The 14,298-nt window shown below is 53.0% G+C and overlaps 1 protein-coding gene across 4 annotated transcripts in view; it reads left to right on the forward strand.

Moving 5' to 3' along the window:
* LOC144485644 (integrin alpha-M-like) overlaps nucleotides 1-14,298 on the forward strand; it is a 462,789-nt gene that overhangs the window by 174,559 nt on the left and 273,932 nt on the right. The gene's annotated exons all lie outside the window — the stretch shown is intronic.

Genomic DNA, 14,298 nt, shown 5'->3' on the forward strand with positions numbered 1-14,298 from the left:
TCTCTCTGTACTGACCCTCTCTCTGTACTGACCCTCTCTCTGCACTGTCGCTCTCTCTGTACTGATGCTCTCTCTGTACAGACCCTCTCTCTGTACTGACGCTCTCTCTGTACTGACCCTCTCTCTGTACTGACGCTCTCTCTGTACTGACCCTCTCTCTGTACTGACCCTCTCTCTGTACTGACGCTCTCTCTGTCCTGACGCTCTCTCTGTACAGACGCTCTCTCTGTACAGACGCTCTCTCTGTACTGACGCTCTCTCTGTACTGAAGCTATCTCTGCACTGACGCTCTCTCTGCACTGACGCTCTCTCTGCACTGACGCTCTCTCTGTACTGACGCTCTCTCTGTACTGACCCTCTCTCTGTACTGACCCTCTCTCTGTACTGACCCTCTCTCTGTACTGACGCTGTCTCTGTACTGACCCTCTCTCTGTACTGACGCTGTCTCTGTACTGACACTCTCTCTGTACTGACCCTCTCTCTGTACTGACCCAGTCTCTGTACTGACGCTCTCTCTGTACTGACCCTCTCTCTGGACTGATCCTCTATCTGTACTGACCCTCTCTCTGTGCTGACCTTCTCCCTGTACTGACCCTCTCTCTGTACTGACCCTCTCTCTGTACTGTCGCTCTCTCTGCACTGTCGCTCTCTCTGTACTGATCCTCTCTCTGTACTGACCCTCTCTCTGTACTGACCCTGTCTCTGTACTGACCCTCTCTCCGTACTGACACTCACTCTGTACTGACCCTCTCTCTGTACTGACGCTCTCTCTGTACTGACCCTCTCTCTGTACTGACCCTCTCTCTGTACTGTCGCTCTCTCTGTACTGACGCTGTCTCTGTACTGACCCTCTCTCTGTACTGACCCTTTCTCTGTACTGACGCTCTCTCTGTACTGACCCTCTCTCTGTACTGACCCTCTCTCTGTACTGACGCTCTCTCTGTACTGACGCTCTCTCTGTACTGACCCTCTCTCTGTACTGACCCTCTCTCTGCACTGTCGCTCTCTCTGTACTGATGCTCTCTCTGTACTGACCCTCTCTCTGTACTGACCCTCTCTCTGTACTGACGCTCTCTCTGAACTGACGCTCTCTCTGTACTGACCCTCTCTCTGTACTGACCCTCTCTCTGTACTGACCCTCTCTCTGTACTGACCCTCTCTCTGTACTGACCCTCTCTCTGTACTGACGCTCTCTCTGTACTGACCCTCTCTCTGTACTGACCCTCTCTCTGTACTGACCCTCTCTCTGTACTGACCCTCTCTCTGTACTGACCCTCTCTCTGTACTGACCCTCTCTCTGTACTGACCCTGTCTCTGTACTGACGCTCTCTCCGTACTGACGCTCTCTCTGTACTGACCCTCTCTCTGTACTGACCCTCTCTCTGTACTGACCCTCTCTCTGTACTGACCCTCTCTCTGTACTGACGCTCTCTCTGTACTGACGCTCTGTCTGTACTGACGCTCTCTCTGTACTGACCCTCTCTCTGTACTGACCCTCTCTCTGTACTGACGCTCTCTCTGTACTGACACTCTCTCTGTACTGACGCTCTCTCTGTACTGACACTCTCTCTGTACTGACCCTCTCTCTGTACTGACGCTCTCTCTGTACTGTCGCTCTCTCTGCACTGTCGCTCTCTCTGTACTGATGCTCTCTCTGTACTGACCCTCTCTCTGTACTGACCCTCTCTCTGTACTGACCCTGTCTCTGTACTGACCCTCTCTCTGTACTGACCCTCTCTCTGTACTGACCCTCTCTCTGTACTGACCCTCTATCTGTACTGACCCTCTCTCTGTGCTGACCTTCTCCCTGTACTGACCCTCTCTCTGTACTGTCGCTCTCTCTGCACTGTCGCTCTCTCTGTACTGATGCTCTCTCTGTACTGACCCTCTCTCTGTACTGACCCTCTCTCTGTACTGACCCTGTCTCTGTACTGACCCTCTCTCCGTACTGACGCTCACTCTGTACTGACCCTCTCTCTGTACTCACGCTCTCTCTGTACTGACCCTCTCTCTGTACTGACCCTCTCTCTGTACTGACGCTGTCTCTGTACTGACCCTCTCTCTGTACTGACGCTCTCTCTGTACTGACGCTCTCTCTGTACTGACCCTCTCTCTGTACTGACGCTCTCTCTGTACTGACCCTCTCTCTGTACTGACCCTCTCGCTGTACTGACCCTCTCTCCCTGTACTGACCCTCTCTCTGTACTGACACTCTCTCTGTACTGACCCTCTCTCTGTACTGACGCTCTCTCTGTACTGACCCTCTCTCTGTACTGACGCTCTCTCTGTACTGACCCTCTCTCTGTACTGACCCTCTCTCTGTACTGACCCTCTCTCTGTACTGACGCTCTCTCTGTACTGACGCTCTCTCTGTACTGACGCTCTCTCTGTACTGACGCTCTCTCTGTACTGACCCTCTCTCTGTACTGACGCTCTCTCTGTACTGACCCTCTCTCTGTACTGACCCTGCCTCTGTACTGACGCTCTCTCTGTACTGACCCTGACTCTGTACTGACGCTCTCTCTGTACTGACCCTCTCTCTGTACTGACGCTCTCTCTGTACTGACCCTCTCTTCTGTACTGACCCTCTCTCTGTTCTGACCCTCTCTCTGTACTGACGCTCTCTCTGTACTGACCCTCTCTCTGTACTGACCCTCTCTCTGTACTGACGCTCTCTCTGTACAGACGCTCTCTCTGTACTGACCCTCTCTCTGTACTGACCCTCTCTCTGTACTGACGCTCTCTCTGTACTGCCGCTCTCTCTGTACTGACCCTCTCTCTGTACTGACCCTCTCTCTGTACTGACCCTCTCTCTGTACTGACCCTCTCTCTGTACTGACCCTCTCTCTGTACTGACACTCTCTCTGTACTGACCCTCTCTCTGTACTGACGCTCTCTCTGTACTGACCCTCTCTCTGTACTGACCCTCTCTCTGTACTGACGCTCTCTCTGTACTGACGCTCTCTCTGTACTGACGCTCTCTCTGTACTGACACTCTCTCTGTACTGACCCTCTCTCTGTACTGACCCTCTCTCTGTACTGACCCTCTCTCTGTACTGACCCTCTCTCTGTACTGACCCTCTCTCTGTACTGACCCTCTCTCTGTACTGACGCTCTCTCTGTACTGACGCTCTCTCTGTACAGACGCTCTCTCTGTACTGACCCTCTCTCTGTACTGACACTCTCTCTGTACTGACCCTCTCTCTGTACTGACCCTCTCTCTGTACTGACGCTCTCTCTGTACTGACGCTGTCTCTGTACTGACGCTCTCTCTGTACTGACCCTCTCTCTGTACTGACCCTCTCTCTGTACTGACACTCTCTCTGTACTGACGCTCTCTCTGTACTGACGCTGTCTCTGTACTGACGCTCTCTCTGTACTGACCCTCTCTCTGTACTGACCCTCTCTCTGTACTGACGCTCTCTCTGTACTGACGCTCTCTCTGTACTGACCCTCTCTCTGTACTGACCCTCTCTCTGTACTGACGCTCTCTCTGTACTGACGCTCTCTCTGTACTGACGCTCTCTCTGTACTGACGCTCTCTCTGTACTGACGCTCTCTCTGTACTGACGCTCTCTCTGTACTGACGCTCTCTCTGTACTGACCCTCTCTCTGTACTGACCCTCTCTCTGTACTGACGCTCTCTCTGTACTGACGCTCTCTCTGTACTGACCCTCTCTCTGTACTGACCCTCTCTCTGTACTGACGCTCTCTCTGTACTGACGCTCTCTCTGTACTGACCCTCTCTCTGTACTGACCCTCTCTCTGTACTGACGCTCTCTCTGTACTGACGCTCTGTCTGTACTGACGCTCTCTCTGTACTGACCCTCTCTCTGTACTGACCCTCTCTCTGTACTGACGCTCTCTCTGTACTGACACTCTCTCTGTACTGACGCTCTCTCTGTACTGACACTCTCTCTGTACTGACCCTCTCTCTGTACTGACGCTCTCTCTGTACTGTCGCTCTCTCTGCACTGTCGCTCTCTCTGTACTGATGCTCTCTCTGTACTGACCCTCTCTCTGTACTGACCCTCTCTCTGTACTGACCCTGTCTCTGTACTGACCCTCTCTCTGTACTGACCCTCTCTCTGTACTGACCCTCTCTCTGTACTGACCCTCTATCTGTACTGACCCTCTCTCTGTGCTGACCTTCTCCCTGTACTGACCCTCTCTCTGTACTGTCGCTCTCTCTGCACTGTCGCTCTCTCTGTACTGATGCTCTCTCTGTACTGACCCTCTCTCTGTACTGACCCTCTCTCTGTACTGACCCTGTCTCTGTACTGACCCTCTCTCCGTACTGACGCTCACTCTGTACTGACCCTCTCTCTGTACTCACGCTCTCTCTGTACTGACCCTCTCTCTGTACTGACCCTCTCTCTGTACTGACGCTGTCTCTGTACTGACCCTCTCTCTGTACTGACGCTCTCTCTGTACTGACGCTCTCTCTGTACTGACCCTCTCTCTGTACTGACGCTCTCTCTGTACTGACCCTCTCTCTGTACTGACCCTCTCGCTGTACTGACCCTCTCTCCCTGTACTGACCCTCTCTCTGTACTGACACTCTCTCTGTACTGACCCTCTCTCTGTACTGACGCTCTCTCTGTACTGACCCTCTCTCTGTACTGACGCTCTCTCTGTACTGACCCTCTCTCTGTACTGACCCTCTCTCTGTACTGACCCTCTCTCTGTACTGACGCTCTCTCTGTACTGACGCTCTCTCTGTACTGACGCTCTCTCTGTACTGACGCTCTCTCTGTACTGACCCTCTCTCTGTACTGACGCTCTCTCTGTACTGACCCTCTCTCTGTACTGACCCTGCCTCTGTACTGACGCTCTCTCTGTACTGACCCTGACTCTGTACTGACGCTCTCTCTGTACTGACCCTCTCTCTGTACTGACGCTCTCTCTGTACTGACCCTCTCTCTGTACTGACCCTCTCTCTGTTCTGACCCTCTCTCTGTACTGACGCTCTCTCTGTACTGACCCTCTCTCTGTACTGACCCTCTCTCTGTACTGACGCTCTCTCTGTACAGACGCTCTCTCTGTACTGACCCTCTCTCTGTACTGACCCTCTCTCTGTACTGACGCTCTCTCTGTACTGCCGCTCTCTCTGTACTGACCCTCTCTCTGTACTGACCCTCTCTCTGTACTGACCCTCTCTCTGTACTGACCCTCTCTCTGTACTGACCCTCTCTCTGTACTGACACTCTCTCTGTACTGACCCTCTCTCTGTACTGACGCTCTCTCTGTACTGACCCTCTCTCTGTACTGACCCTCTCTCTGTACTGACGCTCTCTCTGTACTGACGCTCTCTCTGTACTGACGCTCTCTCTGTACTGACACTCTCTCTGTACTGACCCTCTCTCTGTACTGACCCTCTCTCTGTACTGACCCTCTCTCTGTACTGACCCTCTCTCTGTACTGACCCTCTCTCTGTACTGACGCTCTCTCTGTACTGACCCTCTCTCTGTACTGACCCTCTCTCTGTACTGTCGCTCTCTCTGTACTGACGCTCTCTCTGTACTGACCCTCTCTCTGTACTGACGCTCTCTCCGTCCTGTCGCTCTCTCTGCACTGTCGCTCTCTCTGCACTGACGCTCTCTGTGTACTGACGCTCTCTCCGTACTGACGCTCTCTCCGTCCTGTCGCTCTCTCTGCACTGTCGCTCTCCCTGTACTGACGCTCTCTCTGTACTGACACTCTCTCCGTACTGACGCTCTCTCCGTCCTGTCGCTCTCTCCGTCCTGTCGCTCTCTGTGCACTGTCGCTCTCCCTGTACTGACGCTCTCTCTGTACTGACCCTCTCTCTGTACTGACCCTCTCTCTGTACTGACGCTCTCTCTGTACTGACGCTCTCTCTGTACTGACGCTCTCTCTGTACTGACCCTCTCTCTGTACTGACTCTGCCTCTGTACTGACGCTCTCTCTGTACTGACCCTGTCACTGTACTGACCCTCTCTCTGTACTGACGCTCTCTCTGTACTGACCCTCTCTCTGTACTGACGCTCTCTCTGTACTGACCCTCTCTCTGTACTGACCCTCTCTCTGTACTGACGCTCTCTCTGTCCTGACGCTCTCTCTGTACAGACGCTCTCTCTGTACAGACGCTCTCTCTGTACTGACGCTCTCTCTGTCCTGACGCTCTCTCTGTACTGAAGCTAACTCTGCACTGACGCTCTCTCTGCACTGACACTCTCTCTGTACTGACGCTGTCTCTGTACTGACCCTCTCTCTGTACTGACGCTGTCTCTGTACTGACACTCTCTCTGTACTGACCCTCTCTCTGTACTGACCCAGTCTCTGTACTGACGCTCTCTCTGTACTGACCCTCTCTCTGGACTGATCCTCTATCTGTACTGACCCTCTCTCTGTGCTGACCTTCTCCCTGTACTGACCCTCTCTCTGTACTGACCCTCTCTCTGTACTGTCGCTCTCTCTGCACTGTCGCTCTCTCTGTACTGATCCTCTCTCTGTACTGACCCTCTCTCTGTACTGACCCTGTCTCTGTACTGACCCTCTCTCCGTACTGACGCTCACTCTGTACTGACCCTCTCTCTGTACTGACGCTCTCTCTGTACTGACCCTCTCTCTGTTCTGACCCTCTCTCTGTACTGTCGCTCTCTCTGTACTGACGCTGTCTCTGTACTGACCCTCTCTCTGTACTGACCCTTTCTCTGTACTGACGCTCTCTCTGTACTGACCCTCTCTCTGTACTGACGCTCTCTCTGTACTGACCCTCTCTCTGTACTGACCCTCTCTCTGTACTGACACTCTCTCTGTACTGACCCTCTCTCTGTACTGACGCTCTCTCTGTACTGACCCTCTCTCTGTACTGACCCTCTCTCTGTACTGACGCTCTCTCTGTACTGACCCTCTCTCTGTACTGACCCTCTCTCTGCACTGTCGCTCTCTCTGTACTGATGCTCTCTCTGTACTGACCCTCTCTCTGTACTGACGCTCTCTCTGTACTGACCCTCTCTCTGTACTGACGCTCTCTCTGTACTGACCCTCTCTCTGTACTGACCCTCTCTCTGTACTGACGCTCTCTCTGTCCTGACGCTCTCTCTGTACAGACGCTCTCTCTGTACAGACGCTCTCTCTGTACTGACGCTCTCTCTGTACTGAAGCTATCTCTGCACTGACGCTCTCTCTGCACTGACGCTCTCTCTGCACTGACGCTCTCTCTGTACTGACGCTCTCTCTGTACTGACCCTCTCTCTGTACTGACCCTCTCTCTGTACTGACCCTCTCTCTGTACTGACGCTGTCTCTGTACTGACCCTCTCTCTGTACTGACGCTGTCTCTGTACTGACACTCTCTCTGTACTGACCCTCTCTCTGTACTGACCCAGTCTCTGTACTGACGCTCTCTCTGTACTGACCCTCTCTCTGGACTGATCCTCTATCTGTACTGACCCTCTCTCTGTGCTGACCTTCTCCCTGTACTGACCCTCTCTCTGTACTGACCCTCTCTCTGTACTGTCGCTCTCTCTGCACTGTCGCTCTCTTTGTACTGATCCTCTCTCTGTACTGACCCTCTCTCTGTACTGACCCTGTCTCTGTACTGACCCTCTCTCCGTACTGACACTCACTCTGTACTGACCCTCTCTCTGTACTGACGCTCTCTCTGTACTGACCCTCTCTCTGTACTGACCCTCTCTCTGTACTGTCGCTCTCTCTGTACTGACGCTGTCTCTGTACTGACCCTCTCTCTGTACTGACCCTTTCTCTGTACTGACGCTCTCTCTGTACTGACCCTCTCTCTGTACTGACCCTCTCTCTGTACTGACGCTCTCTCTGTACTGACGCTCTCTCTGTACTGACCCTCTCTCTGTACTGACCCTCTCTCTGCACTGTCGCTCTCTCTGTACTGATGCTCTCTCTGTACTGACCCTCTCTCTGTACTGACCCTCTCTCTGTACTGACGCTCTCTCTGAACTGACGCTCTCTCTGTACTGACCCTCTCTCTGTACTGACCCTCTCTCTGTACTGACCCTCTCTCTGTACTGACCCTCTCTCTGTACTGACCCTCTCTCTGTACTGACGCTCTCTCTGTACTGACCCTCTCTCTGTACTGACCCTCTCTCTGTACTGACCCTCTCTCTGTACTGACCCTCTCTCTGTACTGACCCTCTCTCTGTACTGACCCTCTCTCTGTACTGACCCTGTCTCTGTACTGACGCTCTCTCCGTACTGACGCTCTCTCTGTACTGACCCTCTCTCTGTACTGACCCTCTCTCTGTACTGACCCTCTCTCTGTACTGACCCTCTCTCTGTACTGACGCTCTCTCTGTACTGACGCTCTGTCTGTACTGACGCTCTCTCTGTACTGGCCCTCTCTCTGTACTGACCCTCTCTCTGTACTGACGCTCTCTCTGTACTGACACTCTCTCTGTACTGACGCTCTCTCTGTACTGACACTCTCTCTGTACTGACCCTCTCTCTGTACTGACGCTCTCTCTGTACTGTCGCTCTCTCTGCACTGTCGCTCTCTCTGTACTGATGCTCTCTCTGTACTGACCCTCTCTCTGTACTGACCCTCTCTCTGTACTGACCCTGTCTCTGTACTGACCCTCTCTCTGTACTGACCCTCTCTCTGTACTGACCCTCTATCTGTACTGACCCTCTCTCTGTGCTGACCTTCTCCCTGTACTGACCCTCTCTCTGTACTGACCCTCTCTCTGTACTGTCGCTCTCTCTGCACTGTCGCTCTCTCTGTACTGATGCTCTCTCTGTACTGACCCTCTCTCTGTACTGACCCTCTCTCTGTACTGACCCTGTCTCTGTACTGACCCTCTCTCCGTACTGACGCTCACTCTGTACTGACCCTCTCTCTGTACTCACGCTCTCTCTGTACTGACCCTCTCTCTGTACTGACCCTCTCTCTGTACTGACGCTGTCTCTGTACTGACCCTCTCTCTGTACTGACGCTGTCTCTGTACTGACCCTCGCTCTGTACTGACCCTTTCTCTGTACTGACGCTCTCTCTGTACTGACCCTCTCTCTGTACTGACGCTCTCTCTGTACTGACCCTCTCTCTGTACTGACCCTCTCTCTGTACTGACACTCTCTCTGTACTGACCCTCTCTCTGTACTGACGCTCTCTCTGTACTGACCCTCTCTCTGTACTGACCCTCTCTCTGCACTGTCGCTCTCTCTGTACTGATGCTCTCTCTGTACTGACCCTCTCTCTGTACTGACCCTCTCTCTGTACTGACCCTCTCTCTGTACTGACCCTCTCTCTGTACTGACCCTCTCTCTGTACTGACCCTCTCTCTGTACTGACCCTCTCTCTGTACTGACCCTCTCTCTGTACTGACACTCTCTCTGTACTGACACTCTCTCTGTACTGACGCTCTCTCTGTACTGACGCTCTCTCTGTACTGACCCTCTCTCTGTACTGACCCTCTCTCTGTACTGACGCTCTCTCTGTACTGACGCTCTCTCTGTACTGACCCTCTCTCTGTACTGACCCTCTCTCTGTACTGACGCTCTCTCTGTACTGACGCTCTCTCTGTACTGACGCTCTCTCTGTACTGACCCTCTCTCTGTACTGTCGCTCTCTGTACTGTCGCTCTCTGTACTGACGCTCTCTCTGTACTGACCCTCTCTCTGTACTGACCCTCTCTCTGTACTGACGCTCTCTCTGTACTGACGCTCTCTCTGTACTGACGCTCTCTCTGTACTGACCCTCTCTCTGTACTGACCCTCTCTCTGTACTGACCCTCTCTCTGTACTGACGCTCTCTCTGTACTGACGCTCTCTCCGTACTGACGCTCTCTCCGTACTGACCCTCTCTCCGTACTGACCCTCTCTCTGTACTGACCCTCTCTCTGTACAGACGCTCACTCTGTTCTGACGCTCTCTCTGTACTGTCGCTCTCTCTGTACTGATCCTCTCTCTGTACTGACGCTCTCTCTGTACTGACGCTCTCTCTGTACTAACGCTCTCTCTGTACTGACGCTCTCTCTGTACTGACGCTCTCTCTGTACTGACGCTCTCTCTGTACTGACGCTCTCTCTGTACTGACCCTCTCTCTGTACTGACCCTCTCTCTGTACTGACCCTCTCTCTGTACTGACCCTCTCTCTGTACTGACCCTCTCTCTGTACTGACGCTCTCTCTGTACTGACCCTCTCTCTGTACTGACGCTCTCTCTGTACTGACCCTCTCTCTGTACTGACCCTCTCTCCGTACTGACGCTGTCTCTGTACTGACGCTCTCTCTGTACTGACCCTCTCTCTGTACTGACCCTCTCTCTGTACTGACCCTCTCTCCCTGTACTGACCCTCTCTCTGTACTGACACTCTCTCTGTACTGACCCTCTCTCTGTACTGACCCTCTCTCTGTACTGACCCTCTCTCTGTACTGACGCTCTCTCTGTACTGACCCTCTCTCTGGACTGACCCTCTCTCTGTACTGACGCTCTCTGTGTACTGACGCTCTCTCTGTTCTGACGCTCTCTCTGTACTGACCCTCTCTCTGTACTGTCGCTCTCTCTGGACTGACGCTCTCTCTGTACTGACGCTCTCTCTGTACTGACCCTCTCTCTGTACTGACGCTCTCTCCGTCCTGTCGCTCTCTCTGTACTGTCGCTCTCTCTGTACTGACGCTCTCTCCATAGTGACGCTCTCTCCGTCCTGTCGCTCTCTCTGCACTGTCGCTCTCTCTGTACTGACGCTCTCTCTGTACTGACGCTCTCTCTGTACTGACCCTCTCTCTGTACTGACACTCTCTCTGTACTGACACTCTCTCTGTACTGACGCTCTCTCCGTACTGACCCTCTCTCTGTACTGACGCTCTCTCTGTACTGACCCTCTCTCTGTACTGACCCTCTCTCTGTACTGACGCTCTCTCTGTACTGACGCTCTCTCTGTACTGACCATCTCCCTGTACTGACACTCTCTCTGTACTGACGCTCTCTCTGTACTGACCATCTCCCTGTACTGACACTCTCTCTGTACTGACCCTCTCTCTGTACTGACCCTCTCTCTGTACTGACGCTCTCTCTGTACTGACCCTCTCTCTGTACTGACGCTCTCTCTGTACTGACCCTCTCTCTGTACTGACCCTCTCTCTGTACTGACCCTCTCTCTGTACTGACGCTCTCTCTGTACTGACCCTCTCTCTGTACTGACGCTCTCCCTGTACTGACCCTCTCTCTGTACTGACCCTCTCTCTGTACTGACCCTCTCTCTGTACTGATCCTCTCTCTGTACTGACGCTCTCTCTGTACTGACGCTCTCTCTGTACAGACGCTCTCTCTGTACTGACCCTCTCTCTGTACTGACGCTCTCTCTGTACTGACCCTCTCTCTGTACTGACCCTCTCTCTGTACTGACGCTTTCTCTGTACTGACCCTCTCTCTGTACTGACGCTCTCTCTGTACTGACGCTCTCTCTGTACTGACCCTCTCTCTGTACTGTCGCTCTCTCTGTACTGACGCTCTCTCTGTACTGACCCTCTCTCTGTACTGACGCTCTCTCCGTCCTGTCGCTCTCTCTGCACTGTCGCTCTCTCTGACCTGACGCTCTCTCTGTACTGACGCTCTCTCTGTACTGACGCTCTCACTGTACTGACGCTGTCTCTGTACTGACGCTCTCTCCGTACTGACGCTCTCTCTGTACTGATGCTCTCTCTGTACTGACGCTCTCTCTGTACTGACGCTCTCTCCGTACTGACGCTCTCTCTGTACTGACCCTCTCTCTGTACTGACGCTCTCTCTGTACTGACGCTCTCTCTGTACTGACGCTGTCTCTGTACTGACGCTCTCTCTGTACTGACGCTCTCTCTGTACTGACGCTGTCTCTGTACTGACACTCTCTCTGTACTGACACTCTCTCTGTACTGACGCTCTCTCTGTACTGACGCTGTCTCTGTACTGACGCTGTCTCTGTACTGACGCTGTCTCTGTACTGACGCTCTCTCTGTACTGACGCTCTCTCTGTACTGACCCTCTCTCCGTACTGACCCTCTCTCCGTACTGACCCTCTCTCTGTACTGACGCTCTCTCTGTACTAACGCTCTCTCTGTACTGACGCTCACTCTGTTCTGACCCTCTCTCTGTACTGACCCTCTCTCTGTACTGACGCTCACTCTGTTCTGACGCTCTCTCTGTACTGTCGCTCTCTCTGTACTGATCCTCTCTCTGTACTGACGCTCTCTCTGTACTGACGCTCTCTCTGTACTGACGCTCTCTCTGTACTGACGCTCTCTCTGTACTGACGCTCTCTCTGTACTGACACTCTCTCTGTACTGACCCTCTCTCTGTACTGACCCTCTCTCTGTACTGACCCTCTTTCTGTACTGACCCTCTCTCTGTACTGACGCTCTCTCTGTACTGACCCTCTCTCTGTACTGACGCTCTCTCTGTACTGACCCTCTCTCTGTACTGACCCTCTCTCCGTACTGACGCTGTCTCTGTACTGACGCTCTCTCTGTCCTGACGCTCTCTCTGTACTGACCCTCACTCTGTACTGACCCTCTCTCTGTACTGACGCTCTCTCTGTACTGACCCTCTCTCTCTACTGACGCTCTCTCTGTACTGACCCTCTCTCTGTACTGACCCTCTCTCTGTACTGACCCTCTCTCCCTGTACTGACCCTCTCTCTGTACTGACACTCTCTCTGTACTGACCCTCTCTCTGTACTGACGCTCTCTCTGTACTGACCCTCTCTCTGTACTGACGCTCTCTCTGTACTGACCCTCTCTCTGTACTGACCCTCTCCCTGTACTGACGCTCTCTCTGTACTGACGCTCTCTCTGTACTGACACTCTCTCCGTACTGACGCTCTCTCCGTACTGACGCTCTCTCCGTACTGACGCTCTCTCTGTACTGACCCTCTCTCTGTACTGACGCTCTCTCCGTACTGACGCTCTCTCTGTACTGACGCTCTCTCTGTACTGACCCTCTCTCTGTACTGACGCTCTCTCCGTCCTGTCGATCATCTGCACTGTCGCTCTCTCTGTACTGACGCTCTCCCTGTACTGACGCTCTCTCTGTACTGACCCTCTCTCTGTACTGACACTCTCTCTGTACTGACGCTCTCTCCGTACTGACGCTCTCTCCGTACTGACGCTCTCTCTGTACTGACCCTCTCTCTGTACTGACGCTCTCTCCGTCCTGTCGCTCTCTCTGCACTGTCGCTCTCCCTGTCCTGACGCTCTCTCTGTACTGACACTCTCTCTGTACTGACGCTGTCTCTGTACTGACGCTCTCTCTGTACTGACGCTCTCTCTGTACTGACGCTCTCTCTGTACTGACACTCTCTCTGTACTGACGCTCTCTCCGTACTGACCCTCTCTCTGTACTGACGCTCTCTCTGTACTGACCCTCTCTCTGTACTGACGCTCTCTCTGTACTGACCCTCTCTCTGTACTGACCCTCTCTCTGTACTGACGCTCTCTCTGTACTGACGCTCTCTCTGTACTGACCATCTCCCTGTACTGACCCTCTCTCTGTACTGACACTCTCTCTGTACTGACGCTCTCTCTGTACTGACCATCTCCCTGTACTGACACTCTCTCTGTACTGACCCTCTCTCTGTACTGACCCTCTCTCTGTACTGACGCTCTCTCTGTACTGACCCTCTCTCTGTACTGACGCTCTCTCTGTACTGACCCTCTCTCTGTACTGACCCTCTCTCTGTACTGACCCTCTCTCTGTACTGACGCTCTCTCTGTACTGACCCTCTCTCTGTACTGACGCTCTCTCTGTACTGACCCTCTCTCTGTACTGATCCTCTCTCTGTACTGACCCTCTCTCTGTACTGACCCTCTCTCTGTACTGACGCTCTCTCTGTACTGACGCTCTCTCTGTTCAGACGCTCTCTCTGTACTGACCCTCTCTCTGTACTGACGCTCTCTCTGTACTGACCCTCTCTCTGTACTGACCCTCTCTCTGTACTGACGCTCTCTCTGTACTGACGCTCTCTCTGTACTGACCCTCTCTCTGTACTGATCCTCTCTCTGTACTGACCCTCTCTCTGTACTGACGCTCTCTCTGTACTGACGCTCTCTCTGTACTGACACTCTGTCCTGACCCCTCTCTGTACTGACGCTCTCTCTGTACTGACCCTCTCTCTGTACTGACCCTCTCTCTTTTCTGACCCTTTCTCCGTGAACTGACCCTCACAGTCTTTCACAGTGTATTTCTCTATCAGTTCTTGCCACTGTGCTTCGTTCACTTTAGGCATTCTTTTAGAAGCCTGTGTGTGAGTTGAATATCCTTCTCTCTGATTTGATGACAGGAGTGTTCGCCGCGGTGACTTTCGTTTCACTTCAATACGACAACCCTTCAT

Source organism: Mustelus asterias, unplaced genomic scaffold (assembly GCF_964213995.1).
Source record: "Mustelus asterias unplaced genomic scaffold, sMusAst1.hap1.1 HAP1_SCAFFOLD_207, whole genome shotgun sequence".
Taxonomy (NCBI): Eukaryota; Metazoa; Chordata; class Chondrichthyes; order Carcharhiniformes; family Triakidae; genus Mustelus; species Mustelus asterias.